Source organism: Apodemus sylvaticus, chromosome 7, assembly GCF_947179515.1.
Source record: "Apodemus sylvaticus chromosome 7, mApoSyl1.1, whole genome shotgun sequence".
Classification (NCBI taxonomy): Eukaryota; Metazoa; Chordata; class Mammalia; order Rodentia; family Muridae; genus Apodemus; species Apodemus sylvaticus.
In genome coordinates, this window is record NC_067478.1 from 102242234 (window position 1) to 102248816 (window position 6583).

Sequence of the window (6583 nt, forward strand, 5' to 3'; positions counted from 1 at the left end):
GATTTTAATAGTATTAGGCAGAAGGGGCAACATGAATGCTCAACCTTAATTAAGCACCGTATAATCAACTGTCTAATGGACTTCCTAACATAGAAATATCACCCCAGCTGCTGGGTGACCCCTTCACAGAGGGGGTTGGCATAGATACCCACATGTGGGTATCCCCAGATTCTGCTTGTGTGTGACCTGCCCATATCATCCAGCAGGGCATCTTTACTGCACCACTATAACAAACCTTAGTCAGAGTTCAACTACAGACCGAGTCTTGAGTGCTGGAGAATCTCCAAGAGCTGTTGTGTCTTAGGAGGTCGTTGAGTCAAAACTTCAGGATTTATATTTACAAATGAATCAGAAGACAGACAGAAGAAAGCAAAACCCAGAGGAACAGATGACATCAGCCAGGAAGGGTGAGGTAGAACCCCTAGGATTCCACAGCTGAGGGCTAAACAAAAGGAGACAACATACACAAGAGGGCCAGAACTCAGGCATCGACTGAGGAATGTCTGCTGGATTCAGCACAAGGTCATTAATGACTTTGGCCAGACAGTTCCTGTGGGCAGTTGTAGGGAGAACTAGCTCGTTAGGGGTCGTGAGAGGGAAGCTGTCCTCTCAAGGGTGGGAGGGGCAGAGACATGTGAGGGAAGCGTACACATATTTTGAAAGATGGAAGAGAAAGTGACAGTCTTGGAGCAAGATCTAGTAATGCAAATGACTGTGAGATGTACCATGCGTCTCACAGAACATGAGGTCCAGCATCCGTAGCAGGAAGGAGTCCAATGTCCTGGGGTATCTGGAAAGCAATGTGCTTGCAGAGTGCTTAGCCCACCCTGAGGATGACAGTCACCTTTAATTCAGGACTTGACTAATGAGCAGAAGATCATAGGAGCGCAGGAAACCAACATTCTGGAAGAAGGAAGACCGTATGTGTGGATGTCTGGAAGGAGAGACAGTCCGTGCTTCTGAGGGATGTGGAGAGCACAGGAGAGTGGGAAGAGATGGCTTCAAAATGACAGGAGTGAGTGGTCTCCGCCCTGCTGACATCCTAGAACGTGGAATGGTCAGTGGAGGGAGGGATGGGTAGGATGGGTTGGGAACCTTGAGGAGGCAGTTTGACAGGAGAAACATCCTTCCATGTAACAGCCAGCACCCCCCCCCCCCCAAAGAGGTTTCGGCTGACAAGGTTGTGCACACCTTTAATTCTAGCACTTGGGAGATAGAGGCAGGCAGATCTCTGTGAGCTCAAGGCCAGCCTGGTCCACAGTGTGAGTTCCAGAACAGCCAGGGTCACGTTGTGAGACAAAGATCCCTTTATTTTTCCCCCTCACAGTGAGTCCTAAACAAGATGACCCTATCCTTTCAGTTTTCTGCTGTAACCCTTCAATGGCTTTTCAATACACTAAGGATACAAATCCAACTTCTTGACAATTCCTACAGGAGGAAGTCTGCTTGCTACCAGCCTCGATTCTCACTCTTTTTCTGGTGAGTTTCTTCCGCAGATTTTTCTCACCTAAGAGCTCCATGCACGGTGTTTGAAGCCTAAGAACCTCCCTTAATCTGCTCATGATTGGTCTCCCCTCAAATTACCACTCTGAGGGGCAGGGTGGGGAGGGGGTTTGTTTTTGCATTTTAAAGAATGGTTTCGGCCATAGGTGTAATTTCAGGACTAGTGGGGGAGATACAGAGGGAGTTCTATAACTTCTGTTTTTTTTGTGGATGAGAGTGTTTGTATTTTTTTCTACCATGATTTCATTTCCTCAATCTGGCATAACTGTATGCTAGGAAAACAGAAAGGGACTCTTACAAATAAGACTCAGAATGGAGAAGGAGATGTCCTTTCAGCACTACAAAACACTGGAGATAGGCTAGCAGGAAGCCAAGAATGACATTGGGGGAAACCAGTTGTCTTTGTGTGTGCTGTGTTGGTTTTGTTGCATTGTGGGCCTTCCCCTCCCTTCCTTCATTGCTGGGATCTGAAGAGTCATCTCTATTCAACACTGAGATTCTTTCATGGCTGGCAGATCATGGGCAGCCAAGATATAAAGCAAATGGTAGAAAGCAGAGGGCTTGGTTAATGACAGGGACAAAGGCTGGGCCATGAGGAAGCTGTGAGAACTGATTTGTGTCCCCCACAAGAGCTGAATGAGCAACTGATAAAGTAGTAGAGTTAATGATTATATCTTCATTATGTATGAAGATTGACATACGTTGTAATATGCTTCTTTATTACAGAATAATGTAGAATTGTGATGTTCTTGCTCTCTGTTGGATCTGTTGACAGTGGCTACGTCTTCTCTATCTACTGTGATAAGAGATACACTGTTGGGTTCTGCTGACTTCTAGAGTCTAATGCTTCTTGTCACAGCAAAATGTGGCAGCATCATGAACTTGAGAATAGTGGAGAAATTATGAAATCATTTCTCTGGAGATCTAGAGCTAGAGCTGTCTGCTTGTCTCACAGGAACAGTTTCCAGTGGACACCATAGTTTTATAGTGGCACATAGTGCTCTGTAGTATAAGTTCACCAGGTGTGTGGATTCCACGATGAATATGAGTATTGAGCTGAATGAGTCCAGAGTGGGCCTTTGCAGTGGAGGACGAGAAAAAGAATCAACAAAGGAGGTGTCTGGAGAGAGGAACCTGTGCCTTGGAAAGCATTAGCGTTCCAGTCAGATCTTCATGCTCCTGTGGGCCTTGATGATCTGGAGTAGGTACAAATCTCATCCTGTTGTGCATATATCTGTGGCAGGCCTCTTCCATATTAGAATCCAGGTAAGGGAAGTTGGCAACCTCAGGAAGGGCTGGATCCACCAACCTGAGGCTGGGGTATTGAGAAGCGAGTCAGTGGGGTGAGGAGGTTGGAATGTTGTTCAATGTCCTTAAGGTGCTCAAGCATGGAGTTTAAATGACCCAGAAGAGGACGCAGCCATATGGGAGTAAAGGCAGATGAAGAAAGTGCCTACGTGGGGGTGGTCAAGGACCTGGGAAGCATGAGGATCAAGGATGTGTGGTGGGGCTAGTGAAAGATCTGGAAAGATGGCAAGTTGTGGTCAGAGAGCAGGATATTTAGATTTATGACTTCAGAGGTGGAGAAGCTCTGAGTAATTCCGAAGTCAGGAAGTGGTCACGGGAGGGGCACTGTTGACCCTTGTCATCACTGGGACCCAGTCTTTGATCCGACACTGACAAGGCTCTTCTCCTCTCCTTTTAGCATCTGATGTACCATCTCCCTTCCTGGCCTCCCCTTTCTCCTCTTTCTGGTCCCACAAGAGGAACTCAACAGTGTCTTTTCTTATTTCCGGGAAAATTTATTCCACATGTGTCTGATTCACTTGGGCTTACAGAAACTCGAAATCTCTAGTGTCCAAATATCCTTTCAACTCTTTCTCCCCCCCTTCTCTTTCTTAGAAACAGGAAGTTGTGTTTGGCTGAGGCCAACTCTTTCAGTGCCCCTGAGACTTACAAGATGTTTGGAGTGAGTAATGGTGAGGTCTGGAGAAGGCCTCTTTGCTTCCCCCTTTGCTGGTGCAGTTGTACATCCATCACCTGCCAGGGGAGAGGAGGGGGAACACTAGAGTATTCTGATCTCTTCTCTGAGCCCCAGGCTAGAAGGAAAGTGTGTTCTAAACGAGGCAGAGGCAGACGTCTTTCTCCTCTGCCTTAGCTTAGAGTTTTGGTGTTTACATACTGGCATTTTCTCACTCTTCCCAGCAATTTCCAAGAGGAACCCTTTTCTCTCTTCTGTGGTGTTTCTGGGCTAGTCTGTAATGTTAAGAAAGGATGGCTACTTCTTTAGTGGAATGTCAGAGAATCTTCCCATTTAAAGCGCAAACCAGGGAAACATGTGGACCTACCGGAAACACAGACAGGTGCCTGAGAAGGGTCCCGAGCTTTCTGAGGCAGAACGTGAGACTCAGCTCACTCACAGTTTCCTGTTAGTTCCTACGGTGTGTTAGATACTACTGTTTAGAATATTATCTCACTCTCTTCTCCAGCCTACATTTCTCTCCTTCCTCATTTTTTTCCTGAGCTGGGGAATCAAAACCCAGGATTTCACTCATGCCAGCCATGCATTCAAGCACAGAGCTACATGTTCCCAGGCCTCCTACAATGTTTTCCCATGCAAAGCACATACACATGTTTGCTCCTTTCATGGTTGCCCATAATGAGCCTGCAGAAATGTCAGCTACCATGGGTGACGTCTCTTTTATGTTTCATGCACAGAGAAGCCATGTTGTCCTCCTGCCTTAGGCCACCAAAGCACAGGGAGCCCCAGTTTATCCTCCGCAATCGCCAGAGGGAGGCCGTTTCCCACTTCCTCTGCCTTTTGCCTGCTCATTCTGAATGACCTTGAGGTGGCTAAGAATCTGAATGATGATGAAACTAGGGATGTGGCTTGCTGGTGGTGGTGGGGGGGATGAACCCCTTTTCATTTGGGGAGTTCCCTTTCCAAACTTTCAGTCTCTGGTCAGGTATTTGGGAATAACAGGCACAGAAGAAACTGACTTAATTTCTTAGGCAAGAATTGACTTAATCTTTTATTTTTATGACAGGGTCTAATTCTGTAGCCTAGACTAGCGTTGAATTTTAAGATCCTCTAGTCTCAGCTTCCTGAGTGCTGGGACTGCACAGGTGTACCACTCTGACTGATTTTGGATTTACTTAAGGATGAAAATTTGAGAAAGAAAGAACAAAACAAACTAAAAAAAAAAAACCTTCCTGCTAATGCACTACCTTTGTATTATTTTGACCAGGTGCTTGGAGTATGCAGATTAATGACTGAGTTACCTGCTGAGTCAGGGCCTTAGGGCCACAGGTACCACTTTCCAGGAGCAATGGGGTAGAAAACACAACCACTTGGCAGAGGAAATACAGCCTTTCCTTTATGGGCTAAAGGGGTGTCTGTGGTGGGCCAGGGCCTACAACCGTGTGGTCTCCCTCTGCAGCTCTGTTTGCTGAGTGCTGAGCTGCAGCTGTTGAATTTCCAGACACAAACAAGTATGTCTTCTGTGAGCCTTGCTGAGCCCACACAGCAAGGGAGAGCCAAGCCGGATTCCATTCTGCTTTGCACATAAGCAGCTCGGCTGCCAGCTGAACTCCAGGGCAAAAGCTGGGTCTGGTAACAATGCAGGCCGGCGGATGGCACAGCTGGCCTGACATGGGCAGTTAGTGAGGACACACTTGTCTTTGACTATTTGGGAGAGAATGAGAAACGGAAGGGCGTGAAGACTTGCAGAAACACACATCGACTGACTTCAGCAACTGATACTTCGACAAACTTGGGCGCACCGAAGGGGGAAAGTCCCTGTGTTTATCACTCAGCGACAACGTGCCTGTGTGTACACGCTTGTTTATATTTGGGTAAGCCATGCCTCCTACTCACTAAAAAACTAGACAGACATGAGAAAGGCACCAAGTAGACAAGTAGATGTCAACTGTCTAGAGACCAGTTGAGAAGGACAGTAGTAACTGCAATGCTACTGGCTTTACCTTGTGCCCCAAGGGTCTAAGTTCTTACTTAAACTAAGGCTCCATTTAGCATTGTGACTGTCTCTGTGTCTTGAGAGAAATTTGGAAACAAGGAAAAAGGGTAATGAAAACCAGGAAGATGCCAACTGAGGTATTTCCCTTCTCTGCTAGATAGCCTTTTCTTTTCTTTTTCTCTTTTCTTTTCTTTTCTCTTTTGCATGTATATGTCATTATGATGTGTGTGTGTGTGTGTGTGTGTATGCATGTGGAAGTCAGAGGTTGACATCAGCTATCTTTCTTGATTGTCCTTCACTTTCTTTATTGAGGCAAGGTGTCTTGCTAAACCCTGAAACTCAATGACGGATACTCTAGCTAGACAGTCTGCTTGTAGCTCCCTGTTACTGCCTCTTGAGCTTTAGAATTACAGGTAGGCTGCCCAGCCCACTTGGCTTTTTACATGGGTATGGGAGATTTGGACTCCTGGCTGCACACACTTGCACACCAAGCACTTTATTCACAGAACCATCTCTTCAGCTCCTAGGATTTTTTTTTTTAATATCCATTTCATCTCATCCATCTGTGACCAAGGACTGAATGCCTTCCATGGAAGACAGAGCCAGGGAGCTCTTCTGAACCTTGAGAGAGATGAGGTAGGAAGACAGGATTCTGGAGGCTCTCGGGGAGACTTCCAGTGGGTAAGAGGCAGGGACTGTTCCAGGTTAACAGTGCTCATTGGGAAGCTGGAGTACAAGAGTTTCAAGACAAGGATAAAATGCGGTGAGGATCAGGTGTTGAGCAGGAATGGATGTCTCTGAAGTGATGGTCCCTAGGCAAACAGTGTGAATTCTCCTAAAAGGCTTTTTTTTAAAAAAATGAGCAGATCAGCACATAAGAGGACTGATAGCACAGCTTGCTGAGTAGAGTGAAAACTGTTTCTCCAAGTCCTGCCTCCAAAACAAACAATAACAAACAAACAGACAGACAGGTGTGGCGGTACTTAGCTGCAATTTCAGCACTTGGGAGGTGGAGATAGGAGGATCAGAAGTTCAAGACCTCTCTTGACTACGTGGAGAGTTTGAGGTTAGCCTGGACTACATGAGACCCTCTCTCAAAATCA